Raw genomic sequence first — 27,417 nt, forward strand, 5'->3', positions numbered from 1 at the left:
TCGTGATAATCGTGTACACGTCTCGCGATACAATTTCAATAGCACGGCGCGGTTAACTTTTTAATTGGAAAGAGCTCGGAATAAACCGCCTGAGAACGATGCCGTCCAATTTTACGAGCGCGCCTTTCCTGTGAATCGCGCTTTCGCATGAGACCCTGCCAGATAACGCCGAGTGCACCTTGTAAAATTGGAGAGTTTACGCAACTTCCTTTCTAACAGCATCGTGTGTGGAACGCGGCAAATGGTGAATTATCAGACTTTCATCATAATCCACGAGTCGCTAATCAAATGGCTAAAATCGCACTCACGTAATTTAAATAATTTAAGTTTACGGCTGAGCCTACCTTGTCGTTATTCAATACATACAGGTCTAGGCGCAATCGCGAATGGAAATAGGGTAGAATAAAATTAGCGACTCTCCCGAATGCCCAAGTAATTACGTGTAATTTATATTACTCACCATTGATATGTAAATGACGCATACCGCGTGCATGACCATTATGCCACCTGTCGCGTGAACTTCAATTCTATCGCTTCCAGCTTGTCGGAGTCCTCGCATCGCTTTCTTTTTTCCTCACCATCACGTTGCATTCGGGTTCAGGAATTGTAAGAACCGTCTCTACAAAGAAAGAATAAAATTTTTGTAAATCATAAGAGCGTTCCAATCGTAAAATTTTCGAATGATATAAAATTTTTCGAAGAATATGTGTATCGATAATTTTAATTTGCATATCTATGCTTAGTATAGTTAAATTTATGTCGCAGAATCATGATACATTCAACGTCACTTAAATGTTATTCGAGGAAAATATCTGGTAATTTCAACCACGAGCTTTCAATACAGGGAAAGATTTGAAAAAAATGCTATTCAGAAATTGTTATAATTGATTAATTGACTCGACAGTTAATGCATCAAATTGTACTTGACGTAGAGTTAAAATAGAAAATATAACTACAACTAAAAAGCGTTTTATTTGCGGTACATTGTTTATAGCAAACGCATTAAAAAATGTCATATACGTTAAATACATTAATATTTAAATTTGCAATAAATATTTAAATTTTATTTTAGCTCGGAAGGCATAAATTTCGCTAAATATCGCCATAATTAAAGCTCGCCTAAGACAAGTAGACTGCAAATCCGTCAAAGAATCTACCGTTAAAAGGGAAAGGCGGCGGATTTGAGAGAGAAGAACAGGGGTCCGTTATTGTACAACAACGCGAGACACGACACACGACGAGCGACGAGACAGAGAGAACGAGAAAGGATGCCGACGGTAGGACGGAGAGGTGACAGCTTAGATACGGCTGAATTGGTCAGTGGCGTCAGTCTTTTGATCTAAACTAAAATACAAGCCCGAAACAACGGCCAAAGCAAATCTGCTCAAAGTGCCTGCCCTCTTCAAAGTACTTGGTTTCGTCTATCTCGCTTCGCCCCGCGCGATAGCATACCCCAATGACCAATTATCTTTGTATCTTTGCCGATGACAAGCGAACCGCGAGTAAACTGTCAACGGGGGGGAAAGGGTTTAGTACGTGTCGGTCTATCGGATAAGGGGGTTGGTACATCGACTCTCTTCCTCTCGTTATCTCTCGCTTTCTCTCATCTCTTTTATCCTCCGTCGTTATTTTACCCTCCCCCACTCCCCCTCCCTCTCTCTCTCCTTCTCTTTCTCTCGTGTAACCACCTCTCGCGCGCGCGTTACAGCTCACGCGCGTCCTCTTTTTTTCCCTCTTTTCGCATTCCTAATTTCATTTTCATCGGTCGTCGGTTCTGAGCGCGCGCGCGCGTTTTGTCGCGCGGATCAGCCGAAACAATGGTTTGCCTCGCGGCGAATTAAATCGAAAGCGAATTAAATCTTCCTGCCACCCTGCGCCGCCCCATCGCCTCGTGCTGTGACTCCTCGTCTTCGACAGAGGTACTTCGAACGTCGAATTTGGAACGAGACTTTAATTGAAGCCCCGCGTGTCTGTTTAATTATATTTCGTTTATTTTTCTTACGTTGTTACATGAAATGCACAATGTTTTATTGTCATTACGACGCTCTTAATATTGCTTAATACTCTTGTCTATTCTTATAGAAAAATTTCAAGTACATTTAATATTTTATAATTTAACTCTAAAGTGCTTCTTTCTCTCTCTCTCTCTTTCTCTGAGTAAATTTGCGCTCAGGTGTTAATTTAAGTTTAGTAGAGTTTTTGTTAAATCTTAGTAATGTAAAATAATATTTAATGACATTTTCAATAGAAATTTTTATTAAAATAATGTTAGTTTAGTTATTTTAACATCTTGCAGTAAGTAAAAAAAATCTATAGACAAGTAAAAAGAATCTAAAGTAATTCTTAATATGATGAATATTAACATCAGAAAAATAAAATTAATAAGATATTAACATATAAGACAATAATTATTAAATGTAAAATAAAAATTGACTCACTTGACATTATTCGGACAGTTTAAAAATCTTTAATAGTGCTATTAAATTCTACTGCTAATTATTTACAAAATTCTTAAAAAAAAACCGAGCTCTCGTCGTTCTATTAACATTTAAAAAATGCATTGATAAATGTTACTATATATATCGGCCATTTTAATATATATCTTTATCCTCGTGAAAGACAGTTGTCGTCATTCTCGGTCGGTGAAACAATAGCAGCCTAATGCCATGTAGGAGAGAAACCCTTTCGAAACTACTGTGGTATGGCTTTAATTCGTGACATCTTATTCGGCCGTCTGACGAATCCAGTGGTCGCTTGATGTTCGCGACGTTTTAATGTAGTGGCTGGTCAACAGCCCAGTATCCATACACCTCTTCTAAAGACCGTCTGATAATGATTAACAAGACGGAAATTAACGAAGAACAGATTGGATCCGTTTAACGCCATTCTTGTTACCCTTTGTCTGGAAATGCTCTACTTACAAATACTTCTGTAATTGCTCGCATCCTTCTGTAGTGTCTATTCGACCTTAAAGTACACTTCGTAATTCCTTCTTGTTATCTCATAGCTTTTTTTTAGCAAATTCCATTACCGAAGTATTAGAACGTTTTACCCTGCAACTCTATTTTTTATCACTTATCTTTAATTAGACGAAGTCACCGAGAAATTTGGCGCTTGGTAAATAAATTAAGATCTTTCTTACTAAACACCAAGATAGAAATAAATATCCTTTATAATTACTTAAAGTTAGATTATTTTAACAAACTAAGTCACTTTAAATTGTTTTTTTTAATCCTTTATGCTTGATTATGCTGCTAAAAAATAACCTTTTATTATTAACAATTCCTTCGTTAAATTTCATAAGACGATCAATCATCTCTTTCTACAACAAAAATTGTATAATTTATATTACCAGCGACGACGGGTTGATTTATAGGTTAGTACTTTATTTTGAGAGGTACGAAAGCAATTAAGAAATCAGAGTTAAAGCAAAATAATAGCCGTTATTCCACAATCTATATTATTTCCACAAAATATAATGTGTTCTAGACAAACTGTGAAATGCGAGAACGGGCCGTTGAATGTTGGACGTTAGTATAACGTCGACGTTATGGACCCTTGATGTTGCCTTTCATTTAATGTATCCCGTCCAAGACCTAATCCCGTGGTAATAATCCACGTATCCTGCTGCTCGCGTACACAAATCTGTGCAGTAAACCGGGTCAATGACGTGATTCACATTTGTTAGCAGCAAGATAGAACTCCCGCGGTATATATATCTACTTCTTAACAATGAAACTCCTTGGCTTTAATCAGCGATTATATAATAAAGTGAATATTGACAGAAATATTATACATATTACTATATCGTTTTAATTGCAATTTAGGCTTTGTATTTTGCTGTAAAATCTACTGCCTTTCTAAAACCAACAAAAAGACAGTAAGTTAGTAATTTTGTATCTACAAGTAGGATAAACTCGGGTATGATGTCCCGAATAGTTTCTTTAAATGCAAAAAACATACTATCTTCTTCGTATGGCCATCATATCCCTAATTTACCCTATCATAAAAAATGGATAAATCCTAAAACTATTTTATAAAAAAATCATTCCTATAAAAATCGCATTATACAATAAGTTATAAAAAAAATACGTTCTAAAGACAAAAAAATCGCGTTGATGTGTACCATTGTAAATCGAGTAAAAAAATAAATCTCAACTTTATCGATGCATTTGGCTCTTGCGAATTTTTTACTTAAACAAAGTTTCGCGTCAAGGATCGGGCCGTTTCCGTTCGGCAGGACTCCGCCACGTTAATTCCGCAGGACGTTACATTAATTCCAAATTGGTTTCGGCCGAGCGGAGATCCTCGGCGTCGCGCCAGGCACGAAGGATCACCGATCCACGGAATACCCGGCTTAGTTCCGTCGTAATTACAGGCCAGAACGGGGCTTAGCCTGTCCTTATTTATACGCAAGCTAGGATGCGACGCGACGCGCACGCTGATACTTCATTCCACTGCTCCCGTACGCCTCATATGCGTTTCTTATTAACTACACGCCGACAGGCAGTTATAGTCCTCATCTCCGATCGATCCCGAGAACGATCAAGTATTCAAGTGCATTCAGCATGTTTGAGTTTGAATCGAGAAACAATGCGAGGTATTCAGATGTTAAGATGCTAAAGATACAAAAAAAAACGAGCTTGATATGAGGATTTTCTACTGTCATTTACGGTTTTAAGAGTAAATCTTTCAAAAGTAAGCAGCAACCGATTAAAAGTTAAATTCAATTAAAGCGGCTTCAAGTTCTTCTCCTAAATTTTCTCCCGTTTAAGCTAAATCCTAAAAATTACACAACTGTTTGTGAATCTGACAAAATCTATCTGCCATAAAATGTTGTCAGACAAATTTTCCAGGAGTGCGTCTATATCTTTTTATCCCCAACGAACAGAAAAGCGAATATACGTTTATTATAGTAGTAGTGAAAGAAGTTCGCGAAATTCCGAGCGCGACTAAGAGAGGCGCTTATAAGACCGAGTAAGAGTGTCGGGGAATAGGTGGGGGCGTCTTAAGCATCACGTCGCTATATTTAGGACGCATCCTTATCTCCGACGACCCCTTCTAACCGCAGTTTTGAATCGTGGCGGGCGCGCCGGCGCTAAGCGCCGGTCCATGTCGGTGGTGATTCCGCGGCGAGAAGGGGTTGCACTCTGCGAGACAGAGACAGATGGCGGACGAGGCGAATGAGGGGAAACTGAGAACGAGAGAAAGAGAAAGAGAGAGAGAGAGAGAGAGAGAGATGTAGTAGAAACGAGAGAAAGCAGAGACACGACGAACGTTGGGATAACCCTGTGAGTGGTCAAAGGCGTCGAAGCGAGACGGCTGACGGTCGCAACGCGGGGGATGAAATAGCTCACGGGGGCTAAAGGTGTCGTAATGAAGCTCTGCGAGGATGAAGGATAAAGTGAGATAGCGAATAAGTGCAAGGGGTGGCAGGCAGAACGACAGAGTAGAGACTATCAGTAGGAAAAAGACGGAGAGTCAGTCCTGAAGGAAAGGAGAAAGACAGAGAGAGAAAAAGAGAAAAAGATGTAGGACGACACCGTAAGAGAAAAAAGGAAAGGATATTGAGGGTTGGAAGGAAAATAGAGAAGGATTGTCACGCTCGTCATTCTGGTAGGGATGAAAGTGGTGGGGTGACAGAGCAGTGCGGAACAGGGGAGAAGAGAGAGAGAGAGAGAGAGAAGAGAGAGAGAGAGAGAGAGAGAGAGAGAGAGAGCGAGAGCGAGAGAGCGAAAGGTGAGAACGGAGACAGAACGAGGGTAGTGAGGAGGGGTTGAAACGCGTAGGGACACAGAGCCATAAGAGGGTTGATGGCTGCCGGGGTTGGCCCCAGTAGCACAGTCGCGCGCCAAACTCCCGTAAGAAAACACGTAGCCAGTGGTTCGGATGCTCTCTCGCGCAACCTGCATCCTATGTCGACGGACAGGATTTCTTTTTTTTTCAACGAGTTCGAAGAATCGCGTCGCTGATCCGCTAGCTTCGTCGCCGCGCATCTTCGCGCTCGCTTTCGAGGGAGTTGATACTACCTGTGACTATCGTTGGGGCCGGTGACTCGAGACACAAGCGGAGTTTTTTTTTTCTCCTGAAAAGACTAAAGTCTCGTCGCTCGAGACGATCGAAGTGGAAGGATGGATTTAACAGGTAAACAGCAATCTATTATTAGATGTTAGACATTGGTAAACAGAGACATCAACCTCGGGTGACTGATAGAATAATATAACACAGCTGCTGAAAACCTTTATCTGGTTATCAGCTGACTGATAAGTGTAAATTTTGGACTTCGGTGTGTCGGTTATGTAAACATACCATATTTCAGTAGTACTTTCATTTATAAAAGATACATACTATTAACGTTAATTATTTTACCCAAACAAGAAGAAATTATTGCGAAATATAACAATTTAATTAAAGAATGGAAATGTTATATGAGCTTTTACGATGCACGGTATACTTCATAAAAAAAATACTTATTAAATTCCTACCTATCCGGAAGATAGTTTGTGTTCGGATTGGTAAAGATTAAATTTATTTTAGAGTAGATTCATATTTGATAAAAAACATAGTAAAAAATATACTAACAAATAGTTATAGGTTAGTAATAAATTCATCAATCAATATCGACCGATATTTTTTTTTTTTTTTTACTATAAATCGGTCTTCCAGTTTAGAAAAATGTTGCCGAGAGAATTGGTACGTTCACCATTAGGCGCTGAACACAGAACAATCGTGCTCACCATGTATTTCGCGTTGTCGGCGATGTTTATGTCCACGTTTTACGAGCTGCGTTGCATTTTGCGTTACTGGCGCCTGACATAATACAAAAGTTTTCGAATGGCGCCAGATGCGACTCCGTCCACGAGCGAGAGAAAACGCGCCCAAGCATTTCCTTCACGCTTGTGTGTCGCTCGTTACTGAGAAAGTAGTCTAATTTACCAAAGTGTCTCATCCGACACAAATTCTGGGAGATCTATCCTCAGGCTCTAAGCGACATCCTCGCAACGGCGATGCACAAATGCTTTCTGATTAGCGGAAACTTTCGAAAATCCCACCTCGAAATCTATTTCAATCTTAAGTAGCATTTTGCCGCGATGAAACAAATATCATAACATAGACTTCCGTCAACCACGAAATAATATCACAAATTACCTTGTTTCACGGATACATTACTGTGATTTGAAATAATAATACAATTTCATTAATAAAAATGATTAAGATAGAATTAATTTTTATATATCAAATATTTGTGTGTGTGTGTGTGTGTGTGTGTGTGTGTGTGTGTGTGTGTGTGTGTGTGTGTGTGTAGTGTGCACATACTATACATTAAATTCTATTTTGAAAGAATTCTATGATTAGAAAAAATAGATAAAAGTTCTTCGCGTTAATGCAAAAAATTTAGTATTTCATACAATTAGTAATAACTGCTGGAACCTTTATGATGATAATTTGATTGCGATTGTGTTAATCGAATCACGCGATAGCGCTCCGGCTCGATCTCGTCCATTATCGTGAAACAAAGTAGCCGAGCGAGCTCATTATGTTGCGCGCTGATCGGACGTGTTGCACAAGTGCAACTAGACGCAATATTGTGCCGGACTGGCAGCGGGTATACGACAATTTACCTGACGATTCATCGTTTAAACGTCGTGAGATTAACGCGCTGCACGTGCTGGCAAACGCTGCAAAATTGAATCTTCACAGCACGTTGCAGACTTCTCTTTCCCATCTCTCTCCCTCTTTCTCTCTTCTATCGACGCAGCTGTAATGTTACTGCTCTTCGACGCGGCAGAGATAAACGCATAAACTCTGCGACAGCGACGTCAACGAAAATATGTACGCGTCGATACTTTCCAGTGGCGAGTCTTTGGGACCGTCAAGTGCATCGTTACGCGTGATGTATGACGGGGATCATCAAGGGTTCGTCGCCGCTACATGTTAACGTCCCGTTAAAGGGATTAAGTGCCAATTACGTTCTTACCGCGGCGAAATTACGTGACATGGTTAAACTTCTAATTCGATAAGTGGCAGTTAACTGCGCTTGAGCTGTCTGGTGCGCTCCGACGACTGGATGCATTCACATCGGTCGTTGTTTGCATCGTGCATTCTGAGTATTTAGCAGCAACCTCTTTAGAAATTAAAGTACCTCTTTCCGCGACATGGAGAAATTACGTGGAAAAATTAAAAAATCGAAGAAGTCTACAAAGTCTATGAAGAAGCATCATATGTTATACATAAAAAGTTTAAATTGATGCAGGAAACACAAAAATAGATAATTATGTAGCTTTAACGATTAAAATCATATATAAAAGTATAGGAAAATGTTTATATTATTTTTCTAAAATGCATTAAAACAGACTTCGTGAATTTTGTGCTCTCAAAAATAAACACGAATTTACAAAATCTATTTTAATATACAAATTTTTGAAAAATGTTATACGTAAAGTTTATACATTAAAAAAATTGCTAAATATTATATTGCTTTATTTACAAATATACTTATTCATAAAGCAGTACAATATTTAACAACTTGTACAAGGTTCGTGCATTTCGTGTGTTTAAAATAATTAAAAAATTCAATATCTTAAAAGGGGAAAAAAGTAGATATATGTATGTGTGTTATATGCGTATGTGTGTATGTGAATTTTCTTCTTGAATTCTTCTCTCTCGGTTGATGCAGCTGTATCTCCATTGTAGATACGACGCTTCTACCCTTCTTTGTTTCCACATTGTTGGTTTTAAGACGTGTTCCATCGTCACCGTAAAAGTACGCTTAAACTCGGCACAATTTATTTCACCTTATCTCTTTCCACCTAACATTATCCTTATTCGCGCGCGTATCTCGCGCGGGCAACTGACTTTATACGAAATTATCTACTGTCGCCATCGCTCTCTTTTTGCTTGCTTAATTGTATCTGACAAATTTTTCGTACTATCATTTAGCAATTTAACGTTTTTCTCGATACGCAATAAATGATATTAGTGCTCTAGAAATTATAGCAAATTGTTATGAAGAATTGTTAATTGCGGATGCAATAATCTCTCTCTCACGATCGTGTTTCAATTTGTCCCGAATCTCCTCGTAATTTATACGCAATTTATGCTCAACCCACACGCGCATCATGTAGCATGATGTTTATCGAGCTCTCGAGTAATCTCAAGTTTATTTGCTATACGGGGTGTCCCGAATATCGCGTGTTTTTCTATCAAAACAGATTTTTTTCGTAAGTTCAATACCAGAGAGAATTTCTCGATGGCAGATATTTTATTCAGAGGTATGGTCGAAAGAATTGGTGAACGTTCATTGAATATATCCGCACACTTTCGTGCAAGAAACTCTGAAATTATTTGGAAGCTAATTGACGTCACTGATATCTCGATACACACGGTAAATAGCCATAAGCGACGGCGACGGGAGTAAAAAAAGGGGGGAGGGAAAAAGAGGAAAGAAAGAGAAAAAAACGAGCGCAGATATAAGGACGCGGAGAGGACGAGACCGACCTCCGGTAATTTTCATTCCGGAACGAGACAGCGCCGAGGCTCTGAGAGGCTGAAATGTCGTTTAAGGAAATCTTGCCTTAAGTCGAGAGAGGCGTAGCGTTTAACGCAATTGAAGCTCATTTAAAAATCCCATCAAAAATGTACTCGGAAATATCTGCGTGTCCCTGCCACCCTCTCGCGAGGATCACGAACCACCTACCTCCTCCTCCTCCGCCGCTACAACTATGCCGCCCCTTACTTAAACCACCCCCGAGGCTATTTCTGCGGCCCTGTCGCTTCTACCTTACTATCCACCCTCTTCTTGATCGTCACCCTCGCAGCTACTACCCTTCTATTCTCAAATGCGCGCGCGCTCACACACGCGCAAACGCTTCGGTAGACTTCTTCTTTCTCTCGCTTTCGTCATTCCTTCCCTCGAGCGTCTGACGAACCTCGGAGAGCTCGAAAGAGAAACAGAGTCGGGGGAGCTGTCTGATTGGATTGTAAGCTCGATTTACACTACTTTCGGTTCATCCAGACTTATCTCTCTTTCTCTCTATCTACCTCTCCTTTCCTTTCTCTTTTTCTCTCTCGTGAACGCGAGTCGACATGGTCCATCTACGTACCAATTTCGCAAACCGGGGCATTTTAGGGAGTTAGTGAACGAGTGCAACGCGCCGGGCAATAAAATAACACCGACAGTGACCGAGTTATAAAGGGACAAGTTACGCGAGAGCTAAATAACATTTGCTTAACAAAAATTTTTATTTCTCGTATCGGGGGTTGCGGAATTTTTCGCGATACATGTAACGCAGCATTCGCCAAACGGAAAAGTTTGTTGCGAATTTTACATACAGCTCTACAATCAAATCTTTCGCAATTTCAAGATTTATATAAAATCTGCAAGCAAATATTCATGAAGGAAAAAAGATGAAAAATGAGAGAAATACAGTTAGAGATCGTTATACGTGTAAATACGTCCTACAGGGGCTTCAGTATATTCTTTCAGAATATATTAATGTTGAATCGCAATAAGTGTTACATTACAATCGGTGTTATTATATTTTAAGATGCTGCGAGAATAGCGATTAAAATCGCGCGCGAACCTTCGGTGAGACTTGAACAAATCGCGGCGCGACAGAATCAGACAGAAGTATCGACAACTTGGCATTCGCGGGCATTCGTCGCGCCGTCAAAACGTCGCGCGGAGTTGAATGACTCGATGATTGCAAAGCATCCAGAAAATTTGTTTTCGCAGTTAATGAAGCACCGCCGTTAACGAACCCATTGTTCACAAACGGAGTTTTGTTTCTTCGTCCTCGTCCCGATTATACGCTTCGCATTATTCCCCGTTATAGCGATTAAATGGCAGCTTCGCAACTTACTCATTAACGTGCAAAAGTAGTACAGCTTGCGTGTAACGTGAGCTGAGAACTCATCCCATAAAAAGATACTTTGGCCCAGAACAGTATTCTAGCGTCAACGAATATTTACCAAAAACAACCTGTAATGTTGATAAGCGTATCTTTTTGTAGAACGAATCAACTCTTTTTAAAAAATTGCAAGTCAACTTTAGAAAGTATGTCAGACGCGATTATATCAACAATATATTGTTTCGCAATATTCCATTTGCAATTCAAAACTAGTCTTTGTTACGTAAATTAGCTTTGCAATATTAACTTTATTTTATTTGCTCATCATCGTATATAATATAAAAAAATATCGTAGCTTGAGAAAACAGGTTCTGTTGGTGTTTAATAAAATTGAGATGAGTAATCATGAATTGCTAAAATAAGGCAGGAAAAATATACAGTGAGAATAAGAGGAAACATATCTATTTTCGATTCGATGAGATAACCGGCTATTATTTGGATTTAACAATTTTATATATGCACCTCGATCATACAGCCTGGTCAAACAAATATTGCAGCGAAAATACCAGTGCAATACTACCCCACGTTATAATATGAGAGACGCTTTCTTTAACAGTAATTATTTCCTAACCACGTGTTCTACTCATATTACTTCATCCATCCAAATTATCTCCTCCGTATCTCACATAACGGAATAAAACGCGATAAAGGTTAAATAAAAAAGAACGTTAAATTAACTCGGCTATACAATATAAAGATGTAAATGTGAATTAACTTGCAAATTTTTTGTAACGCCCTGCAACGAATCGTTTAAAGAATTATATTTGGATAATTACAACTGTAATGGAAAATAAGACAGCTACAGTACTTTATTAATAATCAATCTAAATTGACTTTTGATTTTCAGTACAAATTAATTTCAAATCCAAATTTCATATATATCTACGTGCACGTGTATGCTGCAGACCGCGTTCTTCTGTTTATCGCTCGCCGCTCATATTTCATCTCATACTTCATTGCATCTCGGAGCTAATGTAGGCGGGTACAAGGCGCAGCGATTATCCGCAAGTAGTCAATGGCCGACTTTACACCGGCACGGCGTAGTTCGTACCAGGCTGGGTTTAATATCGCCGAGCTGGCTCGCTTGCGGCGATGTTGTCACTTCTGCAGGCTCCTACCCGGCTGGCAAGTATCTTAATCTTTAATTATCGCCCCTCACCGTTCTTAATTACGCCGTAATTGTAGTTAGATAGCGTATCAGTGTCCTGCGGAAAAAGTTTGACGGCGGACGCCCGTCGGTGATGTCGGCGTGAACGACGTCAATTCCAAGACGTCCAATTATCAGGGACTGATTATCGGCCCGGTAAATATATAGAAAATATCTAAGGAGGTAGAGGAAGACGCGGATAGAAAGAGAAATGAGGATGAACGAGCCTCGCCCTCTTCCTGCAGTGAATCTCGTGCAAGATGATTACCGAGTTAATCATCTCATACGACAAAAAGATTTTCAGATTTTTTAATAACACTTCTCCTAACGACGTTTCCTGACGATGCCACTTGACGTTTGAAAATATTGTTCTTTACGAGAATGATTCTAATCGCGTAACAGACGCGTAACAAGAAACAATGCTATTTATCTCTTGTACTTAAATATTTCTTACATTATACCCTTGCAGAAATATAATACTGGCAATATCCAATTGCCCAATAATTATTAATTATCTTTAATATTAAAGGCACAGGTTACATATTATAATTATATATGTACATTTTACAGTTTAAAATTATATAATTCCAATCGACTTTGATAAAATTATGTAAGTTTCATTTAAACATTCCAAATAAATGTTTAATATAATCTTTTCTCTTTCTCATAATCGATATTAATCCCCATAGGATTGTGACGGAATCATCGATAACTGATGTTCAAGGAAATAAGCATGTAGAATGTACATTTTATGAATGCCGAATTTGTGTACGCCGCACATATGTATCATATATTTTCTGATAAAGATAGACGGCGATTATCCCCCGGTGTGAACGTAATTGCAACCGGATGAGAAGGGGTGCAGGGATAACAGCTTACATGTAAATTGCTGCTTAGAGCGTCGATCGTGCCCAACTTTTTATCTTGCCGGCTAGATTAGAAAAAGTAAGAAGCCTCTTACGCGCTTGACTGGTCACGAGCCACCGTGAAGAAAAGGGGATTGAAGGGAAAGAAGAGAGGCTGGAGATGGTTCGCAGGCGTAAAAGAGGATGCAACGAGAGGCCGAGCTTCGTGGTAAATAAGGCGAACAAAGAAAGGGAGAGCGAACAAAGAGAGGAGGGTAACGTAGAACGAACGAGAATGGAGGACGACTCGAAGGCACGCTAATTCGTTGCCGGGCCGATAATCAAGCGGAATAACGATCGATCTCGCGCAGCCACTCGCGCCGCCTAATCTCGCGCGTCTGTCGAAATAAGGAGGGATAGGGCAACGAGAGGGTAACGAGCGGCCTTTCTGCGCGCTAACGTTCGTAATTAGTATCCTGTCGGCCGCGCGAAGCGTGAAATAACACGCGTGAAATATAATCGCGCCCTCGTCGAATACGTAAAACGAATACGGAGTCGTAATTCTGATCCTTGCAGCATTTCTTAATAATTTAACTTAGATTATATCCGCGGATTAGATATTATATAAATAAACGGCGAATCTAAATCTAAACTTATATATATGAAATAAAAATCTTCATCGTATGTCACGAGAAGGAACTTCACTTGATGATTTTCCAACCATTCTTCAGTTGAATATCAATTCGAAGAAAACCGACGAGACTCTAGACGAATACGTGTGGACGTGACGGATAAGATGCGTATTATTGATATGGTCGTTCAATCAAATAAATCACGGTAGTTAAAACAGCGCGTTTTACCGCTTTTTATTAGGATTATCGGATTTCTGCAAAAATTCGTTCACCAAGTGTAAAGGATCATCTCTGTACTAAAAATAAATAAATAGTTTATTCTAACATGAATACATTTGAATACACAGTATCGCGCACAGTGTTAGATATAGATAAAAATTTTAAAAAAAGCGTAACGTATTTGTGGAATATTTTTTCGTCTGACGTTAAATGCAAAGCTTTATAGTGATTCGTAGAAAGTAAATTTAAAAATACCGATAGAAACGACATACGTAAAATAGATATCTTTGAGACATCTCTTTTAAGATGTCTTTAAGACTTCAATAAACAATGTTAATTTAAAGACATTTTTAAGACTTTCTAAAAAGACATTAAAAAGTTGTCTCTTTTATAAGATATTTTTGAAACGCGTATAGCTAACATTACATTCCATATTTATTGATTAGAATAAAATGAAAGAGATATAAACTATAAAAATATTTATTATCAAATGTAAAATCTAGCAATAATTTTTATCATTTGTCCAAAACAATAAAATTAAACAGTTTATTTACCTAACTTTATTTAACTTTAACTTCAAAGAAAAAAATTAATTTCTCTATTTTATTATTTTAAGACATTTTTTAGACAACATAAAGATATTTATTTAAAAATATATAAGTATGTATAACAATTCTCTGATAGTAACTTAAAAATCCCAACGGTATGTATGAGCGTATTCAACGACCATTTCACTGGCGAGACAAATCAATCTATACATTCTAGACTATCAAGACCGACGACTATTTCGAAGTAACGTATAGTTCTGTAATGAGAACTTATGAGGACGTGTCTAGCGTGAAATACCTAGCGAAGAGATCGGCGGGAGCGAAAATATCGGACTTATATAGCTATAGCCAATGAACTCTCAGCGACTCGTGGAGCGTCTGTGCGTATAGGCAGCAATCCTATCTACTCGCATATATCTACTTTCGTTTACGTATTTTCCTTTCCTGCCGGTGAGGCAGGGGATTGAGGACGTTGTGAAAGGAATCGGTAAAGAGCAGAGGGGCCGCCGACGACGACGACGACGACGACGACGACGAATCACGCTCAGATGCGGGATGCTGCAACGCTGAATTCAACCGGGTTGATTGATTTCACGGGAAAAATTCCGCGCCAATATGCACACGTATATCTCTCCTCGTCCGGAGAGGAGGTCGAGTCCGTTCGCGTAGTGACGTGAAATTTTTGCTGATTTATCCTGTAATTGTGCAAAATTAAATTGTACAGAAGTAGATCGAGTCGTTCTCGATTAACCAACGTCTATCTCGCGATTAGGAAATCTCCGTAATGAGCGCGCACAACACGTAATTACATATGGAAAATGGCGCGATCGTTGTTCACCGTTTATCAAGTGATTTCTTTTTTTTTTTCTCTTCGACATTCCGACGAGATCGCTTTCATAATTAAAGTTCCATCGCGAAATCGGAAGGATGATGATATGCGAGTGCCACGTGTGCGAGATGAAATAATTCGCGATAAAAGCGCTGCCTCAACGACTCATCGCCGGTTCACGGCAATCTCTCCTGTTTCAAGCTCGTATGGTAGAGAGAATTTCCCTCCACGCGACGCCTGGGTCAAAGGTCAGCCGGTTTGCAAACAGAAATTACCGCGTGGCTAGCATAATCAGGTGAGATCAGAGATTACACAGCCGCGCATGTCAACAATCTCATTTTCTTCATTCCAACATAAATTGTATTCAATTGATCTTTATACGATCGTATTCTCATTTCACAACAAACTATATTTATCTATTAACGTATAAAAAAGAATATTTTTTTAGTTAAGTTCTGGTATTGGTATACATCAAGATTTACTGTGTTTAATTTAATTTCTTTTTTATCACGTCATTAAAATTTGTATTGCATATAAATTTATATTTAACCAAAGTTTATTAAAATTATGTTATTAACAGCGTACATCAAATGTAACTATTTTATTTAATTTCTATATCATATTATTATATTATTAAAATTCGTACTATTAAATTAGCTGAAATTTTAATTAAAATTATTTTATTAAGACAGTATATATATATATATAAAATTATTTAATTAATTAATTTAATATGCAATACGTAATACAAATTTCGAAATTATTATTTTACGTAGTTTCTAAAACCATTAAATATCGTTAAAATTTGTATCTACCCCGTGCATTATTTACACCATTAGATTTTTCTTTCATTAAAAAATATAAGAGTACGAAATAAGTGATAATCATTTGACAAATAATCATAATTATTGATAGTCTAATAATTTTCAAAGTAGTTAGCGACAATTGCACAGTTGCGGTATACTTGAGAGCGACAGAGCGATCCGAAAATATGTCGACCGCTGGCAGTATCCGCAATGAGGGTTTTAAAGGCGAACGAAATCGCCGACACTAACACTTAAGCCTCTAAAAAATTAAATTTCCTCCTAATAGGTAACGGCGATTCTCTCGCGGAAAACAGCCGGTGATAAAATTAGAGGCAAAGCCTCCCGAACGCTTGTAAAATTTTATTTTATTCGCCAGCCGGCAATTCAACGCGGACTGTTCCTCCAGCTGTGTTGCTTGTAACATTCTCTATGAGCGCGTCCTCCTTTTGCCATTTCCGATGCACAAGAATCTATAGAAACCGAGGAGTATAAACATTCTTAAGTAATTATAATCTACGTCTATGATGTAAATCACGAGCTCTTTTACATTTTGATAGGGTACGCAATCACAAGCAATCACAACGGCTACGTTTCTACTTAATTCCATAATTTCTAACGAAATGCAGTAATTTATAATAGCAAAAAATATGATTAATCCTTTCTCAACATAGAAATACATTTCACTAGAACAAATATAATTACTAAACCGTTATAGTAGTAAGACACGCGAAATTGGCTTCAATTCGCCATTACCGCGAGATTATTCGCCAGTTTCCCGCAGATTTATCCTGCAGATAGTACATAATTAAAATCCTTTTTCACTCCGAATGTAACTTCTCGTATCTCGTATGTGGAGAGTACGGAGAGATTGAAATCTTTTATACATTTTTTACGCCAGAATTTTCTTCCCTAGGAATACCGAAGCGGATCATCGCGTGCGCTCGGATCTTGTTTCTCGACGAGGGAGGCGAAACGATCCGATTCCACTCCACGTATAGAGAACCGATTGTGGCCAGAATTGAAATAGAACGTCGCGAAAAGACGCGAGAGGCGAGAGGGGCGGGTCTGTAACGGCACGTCTTCGATTGCGCTGTATGAGGGAACATTTCCGGAAAGGCCCGCGTATGTATCCGTACGACGTCGTTACGGGAGCACCCCCTGGTAAGGGGGGCTCCGGGCCGCGTTAGCACGTTCACCTTCGCGCGGCTCAAACCCCCCTTACGGGGCGAAATCACGTCCGTGCGACGCGCGTGCATGCGGGGATCGACGGTGCATCGGTCTGCGCGCACGCGGATTGCGGTCGGAGCGTTGCACAGACGCACCCCTCCTCCGCTGTGCTTGCAACCCTCTCTCTCGTTCCGCCGCCTTCTCACCATAGCGACCGCTCAAATACGTCTTCGCGCTAACGTGTACGGGACGTGCCCGTCGTCGGCGTACGTGAAACCAGAATCGCATTCACGTAAATACCCGGCAGTATAACGGGTGCGTATAAAGGAGAGCGTATATATGAGATATGAACGGAGTAAAGCAGAGAGAGAGAGAGAGAGAGAAAGGGTGAGGGGGAGAAGACGAAGGAAGCTGTAGATAGCAGCCGGGTAATAGCGACGAACCATCCGGCAGAAAATCTCTTCCGCTGAATATAGTTCGAGAGGGTATAGTAGACAGGGTGAGAGAGGGTGAGCATAATATAATGGGTATACGCGAGCTATCACGCAATGCATACTAAGCTCTCCTGACCGTTCGCGAGTTGCTACGACCTTCGGTGTCGGGCTTTTTCCAGCCTCTTTCGCCTCGGATTAAGCCGCCGCGCGCCCCTCGGATTGTCTTTCGGATTGTTTTGTCGGGAACATCTTTGCGAGACACGTCGGCAAGACGTTTTCTCCTTATTCTCGCGACGATTCGAGCTCTCTTCTATTCCGGACAATCGCCGCCGAGAGCACGAATCGCGAAATCGCGTGCGGTGGCGGTGACGTTTTCCGGTATATAATTTCGCGCTCCCGCGATACATAAATGTCAAGTAACTTTTAATGAGGTGCACCAACATCGTATATTTTATTAACCTTTGAAAGCTAAAGCGATGCGCATCCCGCGAAATGAGAGATTACTCACTCGTCGATAGCACTCGCAATATTTTATTGCGATCATTAAAGCGTGTATTTCGTACATTGCGAGAATTTTAATATCCTGTCGCGAGATCAAAGTTAATCTAGCATAATCTGTACAGGTATCGTCTGTGCAGTGTAAATGTAAATAACTAATCGATATATAAAGAAGTTGTCCGAAGTATTGCGGTAAATAAACCAATTAAAGTTAAAATAAAAATTAATATCAGTAATAATTTTTTAACTTACCGGAAATGAATAAATTTGAAAATACTAAATCTCTAATTTATTGGTAATGATCAATGCGCGATTAATTCTGATAGCATGAAAAATCGCGGACGCGCTATTCAATTGTACGAATATCGGACACGGTTGGCAGACTCGAATACGCTAAATTTGTCGAATTGTCATTTGCGCATCGCCGCGTCACCCGGGCCCATTCTTTTGTCTATCGTTCGCGTTGTCTATCGAACGTTTCGCGCAATGGTATCGTTATCGCTCGTATCCAATTTCGCGATCCAACCGAAACGATGGATCATTAGGCACGAATTCGACCGACGAGGCATAAGCAATTAACTGCGTCACCCATTAAGTACAGTCAGTTGAATAAATGTATTTTTGCCATATTTGTTGTAGCGAAAAGAAATATTTTGCAATCATTATTAACTGTTCTTCAAAGCATAAATGAGAAATTATTTGAAAAATTTAGCTCCAATGGTAAACTGAAATGAAGTGTTTCATCAGAAATAATATTATATGTTCCATCGCAGAACGGAAAATAATACAATTAATTCAGAGCATACAGATAACCAAACAGCTCAGCGTTCGTTTAAGCCACAAAAAAAATTCTCGCGCGTCTGTAAAACTACTAACCACGGAAACTATAATAAATTAAATAATTACGCGCATTATCATAGCGGTTAATTTATGCGAAAATAATCCACAGGATAAAACTGTATTTGCTCGTGATAACATCGATAAATATTCATGAGTCTTTGAAAATTATTCAAATCTGAAACAGAACGCTATTAACATTAACATTAACGTCGGTTACTCATCTCCGCGAGAGGGAGGAGCTTTGTTGAAATCATTATTCTACCTCATTATCACTCTTAAATTCTTCACAGAGTTTCACGATAAAGTAACGCGAAGTCTTGCCTGTTAATTCGATGGAAGATTATTTTCGCATTATACTCTGTACTCTGTTATGTTTATACAATCTGTAGACCATGTATCTAAAAAACAAAAGCATCATGATACGCACAGTATCCAAATCATAACTTGCAGTCACGACTCGCGTTATACTTTGTAAAATAATTTATTCTCTTTTCTTTTGCCGAAATGCATTTTTGCATTAATTGTTGCTCTTATTTTTCTACAAAAAGTCGGAAATGTTCTATATTTTATTTCCACTGTACTCTTCGTACAGTCGATACATCGCATAAACTCGCGAAGCAGCGGCGCTTGCGAATTCATCGAATATCGTCGATAAATTCGCGCGGCACACCGAAACGCTGTAAATTCGATAAATGCCGCGCGCTCTCGCAGGCCGACCAAAGCCGCGCGCGGCTCGGTCACCCAGTTCATTCGAAAAAATTAACGCTTAAGCCCGGCCGGATAAAACGCCGCTGAACGACCATTGATCCCCGTAAGCTCTTCAGTCGTGCTCCCTGATATCCGGCGCGGAATCGCGTGTGTATGCGGCGAGATTACACCTACGTCCGCGCTACGTGCTCGCCACTTGGTCGGGGTGGATCCCCGATACGACGGGCACGCGTACAGCACGATTTAAAAAGAGAATCACAAAGTGCGGAGGAAAAATGACTAATTAACGCAGTTATGTCTCTTAAAACATATAGGTAATAATTTCAATTATTTCTCACATTTAGTTAGAGATACGAATGTTCGCGATGAACAATCTCGTTCGACATTCTTATGCGCTTACATTAGTCATCTGGCTTGATCGACTCGATGAATCGTATCAGCCTGCTTATGATCGGCTTCCAAATACAAATTGCTCCAGGCTGATTTGCGACTCTACGTTGCTTTGACATTTTCCTCAAGTTCGACACATGTTAAATTCTAATTTTTAAAACCTTGGATTGTGCTTTTAGATTGTCCTGTACACACGTCTCTCTTTATTGCACAGGCCGCGATCTTCCGCATACGTTCTCGTTATCAACGTGATATTTCAGTTAGCGGAATGAAAGGGGAAACTCCTGCAGGTGCAAAGCAAAAATCGAACGCAATCGTATAAATTTCACGACCATAAAGAAAGATTCGTTTTGTGCGCGCTTAACGGTTTTAAATCGCGGCAGTTAACCGGGATTGCGCGTGGCGTAAAAGTACGAAGTATGTTGTCGTTGGGGGCATTGTTATTGGTGATTATCGTCGAACAGGAAAGAGAGGGCTGCAGAAAAGATTCATTCGTTTAGTGGTTTCAGACGGAGGCTAAGAGAGACAAATTAAAATTGAATCTTCAGGCAGAAATAATTTTCTCAATAATGTCTCGTATTATCTCTGATAACGTTATCAAGAACAATAATGGCATTATAGTTAAATCTCAGATAAAATTAAATTACATAAAATTTGCAAAATTTATGATCTCTCTCTCTCTCTCTCTCTCTCTCTCTCTCTCTCTCTCTCTCTCTCTCTTTCTTCCCCTGTCTGTCTTAATAATAAAAGTGATATAATGTTGTGCAATAAAATAATTACCTGCCCAAAGAGATCGAGAATCGACTCGGCCTGATTGTTGAGGTTTTACTATAGTATCCTTCCTGATAACAAGGAACAAAGACATAATAGCTCGGATTGGAAATATTCTACTGATGTCTATTGTGACGCGGGACAATAGATTAAGAGCAAAAAATACTGTGGCGGTGGAGGAGGTGAGTTATCAGTATCGAGGCAAGAGAAATACATGATTGTTCCACGGCTCGATAATAAGGGGGAACGTGCGATTGGCAAGGGATTTAATGCGAAAGAAATTCACCGATCAAAAGGACGTCGTCCGATATTCTCTCTTAATGTCGCGGAAGAACGCTCCGGTCTAGCACGCCTGTTCATGCTTTTCCTGCTTCCCTCTTCCGCCTTCTCTCTCTCTCTCTCTCTCCCTCTTTTTCTACCTCCCTCTCGTCTCGTCCGTCTCAGACTTTTTCTGTTTCGCTGTTCCGAATGCCCGATGTAGCCTACGCATAATTAAAGTCGTCGCGAACTTAGATTGGCGAGAATTGCGCATCCACTCTTTGGTGAGCGCGCGAGGAAATTGGTGCTTGCAGCAGCTCCAGGGAAACTTCGGCGGGCTCTTTAATTGGGAGAGACGCTGCGCGAGATACCGGAAATGGAAATCGACCTTGAGAGTCGCGGATATGCTTAAAATTTCGTTAAACCATTGAAAGGAAAGCCGCAGTTTCGCGTTTCGTCAAGCCGCGTTCGGAATCCATTTCTCGAGGCCCGCCCCCGAGGATAACATCGTTCTCCTTCCACTTGAAAACGTAGACGGATTAACGAAGATCGATGGACAGATCGAGTTCTCACAAGTCTGCGTTTTTACGTACCGGCCATAGTTTATGTGTCTATCTTTTATTTTTCCAATTTAACTTTCGGAAAATGTACGCGATATCCTTTTCGGAGAAAAGGAAACTACTTACATCGATCAAGAATTAAAAATATTAAAAGAGAAAGAGAGAAAAAGAGAGAGAGATTAGAACTCGCATACATTTTATTTATAAAATTACTTATAAAACATCCAAGCACGTATCTTTGTGATTATTAAGAAAACATACACTGAGAAAAAAATATTGTTAATTTGACAAAATTTTCCAACTAAATTAAAATTTTGTCAGTACAAGAATCTATGCGTTTAGCTTAAATGCACAAATTTCAATTCAAGTATTGATATAATTAATTAAAATATATAAATACTTGAATAAACAAAATTTAGTTCAGTTGGAAAATTTAGTCAAAGTAACAATATTTTTTCTCAGTGTATAATTTATCTTGATAAGATTAATAATTGACTTTAAGTAAAAAAAAAATCATGTCCAATAACGATATAATGTGTCGTCCCTGATGCAGCAAAATCTCAAACAAAGACAACAATGTAGGAAGAATATCGCACACGTAGGTGTACTTTTCCTGCAAAGAGCATTTAATGAGCTCTTTTTGCGGCCTTCCGACCCAAATGGTTCTGGACGGAAAGTCCGAGACTCGCGCATTTTCGTTTAGATATAATAATTGGGTGAACGTGACGGGAATCTTCTACGGACGCTACGTTGTGAGAACGATTTCCGCGAACGAGAACTTTTTAGCGGGACATTAAACGGGAAGGGTGAATACGATTCGTCGATAGAAGGACGGGGAAGGGGCGGGGGAAAAGACCTGGTAAAAAGCCGCAGGGGTAACTTCCACGGGATAGGAGTAGCAGACAGGCAGTGGAAGGCGGAGAATGTCGCACCTACGACTTTTAGAATCGTAAAATTTGAAATTGCCCCGGGGGCCATTTGCATGCCGCGTTTTGAGGGGACGGTTTGCCGCAAATTTATTCGTCCTCTCTCGTTTCGTGCCCCCGTTTCCACCGGTCCTCCTTTTCCCACTTTCGGTCTGTGCGAACAGAATGGGCTCAGTACTTCTAGAAAACGGAAATGACGCTGAATTCAGAACGCGAAGCAGGCGAGAAGTTTGATTATCATGTATGAGTTTATACATTAAAAAAAATCCGCGTCACATGCTTTTATTCGTGCGAAGAGAACGAGTGTGGTCATAGCAGAAATTTATAGCATGCTAGATAAAAATTGTTATAATTATGCTCATATTTTCTTAGAGAAAAATAAAAATCAAAGCTAAAATTTTAGCTTCGTCCCCATTCATGTCCAAATTAGTTTGTCACTGTCAGGGGTCTGCAAAATTTTCTCACAATTGTCTGATAGTTTGAAACTGATTCGACTGTATTAGAACAAATCCTTGGGTTAAATCTGAATAATGAAAGATTTGAAATAATAAATATAAAAACGGATTTAAATAATTTTAATTTAATTAACAAAAGACAGAACAAATTATATTGCATGAAACTTTAGGCAAATGTCTAATGTTTTCGTAAAAAATCGTCCATTAGTACGACAGTAGACATAAATTTGATTGACATTAGACATTTGGAACTAATTAGAAAAAATGTCCCGTGCTTGTTAAAATAAAGGATAAAATCGAGTTTTGAAAAAATAAATATATCTAGAAAAGACAACGACCTGAAATAAAAAATTGTTCTCTACAATAAAGCATATATGATCATTGTAACATAATGATTTATTCGTAATATATGGATTATAGGAAATACATTATTCGAAAAGTGATTAATCGTACAACACCAATTTAGAACAGCGTATTCTGTTGTCGCTAATCTTTTAAACAAAAACTCGCGAGTCACGAGAGAGTGTACGTACATGGATGAATATTCATTGCCTATCGATTTTACATTATTAAGAAAAAAAATTACCGGAGAAAGTTTTGTCAGGAAAAGACAATTTAAATTTGAAAGTAAGATTTCTCAAAAATTTCCCCGAGTATCAATAAAATTCCATGAAAATCCACGGGATTTTCAAGGATTAAAAATTAATGCTCTGAAAATTCCAGGTATTTCCAACGATAAATACGCCGTTATACCTATATACTTGATAGAATTATCAATAAGGTCTGACAATAAGCGCAACAAGTAACTCACTCGGTACGTCGCCAATTCCTGTCTGCTTCCGGGTGTCCCTTTCCTCCCTTCTGCCGCAGCAGGTGCCCTTGGTTATACTCGTATTATCACTGACACTCGCGTGGCATAAATCGCTGCATACAAACGATCGAGGGATGTTCAAGTTAGATCATCGCGACGCGAAATTACGAATTTTACAAGACGATTGCGCGGACTGAAAAAACGCGGGGCGATCGCTTAATTATTCGATTCGATGTTTATTCGTACGCGACAGTCACGTTGAAGACGTAAAATAAAGGATCGAAGAAACGAGATCGCAAAGTTCCGACGGGTATTTGAATCTCGCGCATTCTTACGACGGAACTAAAGTACATAATTGCGAAATTTTGGAAATAACGGGAAAGGAAATGACCACAATGTCATTTTCGCGAGAAGAGAAACTGGCTGCGATAAAGTACAGGCCGGGTTCGAGCATCGCTTCCGAGATCTCGAATATTTATAACGAGAAACGAGAAATCACCATCAGAGTACAAGCGACGGACGCTGTGAACTGAGCCGCGACGCGAATGCCGAACGCGGCGCACTTCACGACATTGATTACTCCGCGTACTTTTGCGACGGAACTAAAATACTTAATTGCGAAATTTTTGACATAACGTGAAAGGAAATGGCCACAATGCCATTTTTCGCGAAAAAAGAAACTGACTGCGATAAAGTACAGACCGGGTTTGAGCATCGCTTCCGAGATCTCGAATATTTATAACGAGAAACGAGAAATCACATTCAAAGCACAAGCGACGGACGCTGTGAACTGAACCGCGACGCGAATGCCGAACGCGACGCACTTCACGACATTGATTACTCCGCGCACTCTTCACACACGACATTGTTCTATTTTTTTCCGTGCCTTGCGCGGGGTCTAACCAATTAACCAACGCCAAATCATGGTCATTATTATCATTTACGATATTCGGCCTGCCCGATAGTCTCCCGACGGGACTGAGATACTCGGCAAAAATTCGGGAAATATAAGAAAAAAGTGAAACGGCTTGTGAAAATCACCTTCGTACGACCAATGTAAATGCGAGACTTGACCACCGTTTCCGAGATTTCGACCAACTTTTGTCTCGAAGAACGCGGATGGTGCGACACCACCTGCGGACAAGCGACGGGCGACGACTGCAGAGTGAAGTGTGTTGAACGCGACGCACTTCACGATATCGAATACTTTCCGCGTATTTCACACACCTGTCTCCGCGATCGGGATCGAGGTACTTAACTGATGTAAAAAAATTGAAGAGCGGAGACGGAGGAAACGATTCGCCGGCCACCTTGGTGCGAATAAACCTGTCGAAAAGAAACCAGCGGCGACATAAACGCGAGCGAGGCTCGAGCATCACTCTCGATATATCGATCAATTTCTATATCGATAAAACAAGAAGCACAAAACTCTTTCGGACAAGCCACGAGCTGCTCGTTGAAACGCGATACCCTCGAGATACCAAGTGCACTTCACGTGCGCGGTTTCTCGTAGTTATTTCTCAACACACGACGACACGACACGAAGTAACAAACAGACCGAAGCGATCGCCCGTCGCTTGAATTCGATACTCCCGACACTCGTTTGTACGTTCGACCAGTTCGAGGTTCACGACGAAACGAAAGGACGCGCGATCGCGGAGCATAATCCCGACACGACCCTACACTCACGACTTCGCGACGAAACTGAGTCGCCGAAGCGTTGGAAACGATGGGTGGGGGCAAAAATGACGAGTGAGGCAAGTAGGTGATTGGCCACTTTGAGATCGTCATTTCGAAGAAACGAAAAAAAGTCCTGGCGACTCGGCGCGACGCCAACCGTCGACGCTCGAAAACAAAACACGGTGTGCCGAACGAGAATTTCCAAGAAGTGTCCTCGTTGACCCGAATGAAAAACTCACCGAAGATCGAAGAAAACAAAGGGCCAACTTGCGATTTCCGAGAAGAGATTAGCCGTGACATCGTCGAAACATGGAAAGTTTCGACTGTTTTCGACGTCGAAACTTTTCGACGTCGAAAAAAAATTTGCACGCAGATAAGCGACGATCAAAGCGAGATGTCAAACACGAATATGTAGATCGAATCTGATTGGCTGTCGCGGCTTGATCTCGAAAATAATACTTCGAGCCTCGCACATGTTCGGCAATGTCCGACTAATCTTTTTTTTTTTTTTTTTTTTTCAAAAGCTGCGACGAGATAACTAATAAGTTTTTCAATTTTCTTAAACCTCTAATCAATTCATTTAATGAATTTGTAAGTTCTTCCATATTTTATATGCTTTTTAAAATACCAAATAATATATCTTTGTATGCAAAAATATATTTTATCATATCAGAAGAATTTTGTATCAATTTGATTAAATAAATTTTGAACTTGAAATGAGCTTCAATATTATGCTACGTGTGCTTACTATAAATTGTTTCAACGCAACGTTTGTGTTAAACCGTGCGCACATTTCACGGACTAATTTTAATGTTTGACAAGAAACATACTAAACGCAATGCACTAATGATGCACCATTCCGCCGCGTTAGACGTATACCATCGCGGCTACGCGACGGTGAAGCTAAATGAAAATTATTTTACGCTTAACAGGTTTATTTCGTCATCAAAGCCGCGATCCGTGAAACTCGTCAGAGCCTCTTTACTTGTTTTCCTTACATTGCTAACGCTGAATTATTCCCCTAAATGAAAAGATGTAGCAAACAATATTTTACACACATAGGGGGAAAAAAAAAGAATTGGAAGGAAGAAAAGAGGAAGGAAGGAAGGAAAAAGGAAGGAAGGAAAAACAAGTGATTTCACTCGAAAGTGAAGAACAAAAAAAGCGGGTCACATCGATCGAATGACATACGAGAAAACGCGTAGATATCATGCGCGTAGATATCACGCGAGAATCGACAATATCACCTCGCGCCTTCGGCTGTTTTCTTATCTGTAGAACCGATCTGCGGATGCAAGCGGCAGCAATCGCTTGAAAAGCCGATAGGAAGTTGCCACTATCGGCGGCAACGAGCACCGCCCATTGGCTGTACGATACGTGCCTTTATTGCCGTTAGATAACTCGTTTGAGACTTGCTTGGAGGATCATTGTTAGCGGTCGTGCAAGAGAATAACCTTTAACACTCGGACACGGAAGCTTCAATCGTTTCAATCTTATTAATTGCGATGTGAAACGGGAATAGAGCCATTATCATGATTCTAATGATTCTAACTATACATGAATATTCTCATTAGTATTAGTGTAATCAGACGTTTTAAATGTCGTATAATCTTGTGAAGAGTCACCTAGTTTTTTTTTGGTAAATAATCACCTAGCGTAATTTTTACACCCCAATTAAAAAGTCATTGTTATTAACTGCATACCGTATATAATTGTTCTATAATTTATTAATAACTAACGATATTAAGTATTTACATAGATTTCATTAATATTTTGTGAAAAAAGAAAAAATCAAAAGAAGAAATCAAAATATTACAAACGGAAAAAATATATTAACCAGTTTAATAAAGTTTCTTAAAAATAGAGAAATTATTTAATAAAACGGTTTTATTTGTAACATTTTGGTTAAAATTTTATATTTAAAGAATCGTGAAGAATAATTATTAAAAAAAAGAAATATATTATTTTATCGCAATTTAAAGT

General features: G+C 39.6%; 1 long non-coding RNA gene across 1 annotated transcript; it reads right to left on the reverse strand.

Moving 5' to 3' along the window:
* Positions 1-566: 566 nt before the first annotated feature.
* Positions 567-27,260, reverse strand: LOC118647117. The gene is made up of 2 exons (XR_004964431.1): positions 23,755-27,260; positions 567-619 (listed from the first exon to the last, which is right to left on the reverse strand). It is a non-coding gene; the product is annotated as an uncharacterized LOC118647117 (long non-coding RNA).
* Between the last annotated feature and the right edge of the window lie 157 nt (positions 27,261-27,417).

This window comes from Monomorium pharaonis, chromosome 8 (assembly GCF_013373865.1).
Source record: "Monomorium pharaonis isolate MP-MQ-018 chromosome 8, ASM1337386v2, whole genome shotgun sequence".
Taxonomy (NCBI): Eukaryota; Metazoa; Arthropoda; class Insecta; order Hymenoptera; family Formicidae; genus Monomorium; species Monomorium pharaonis.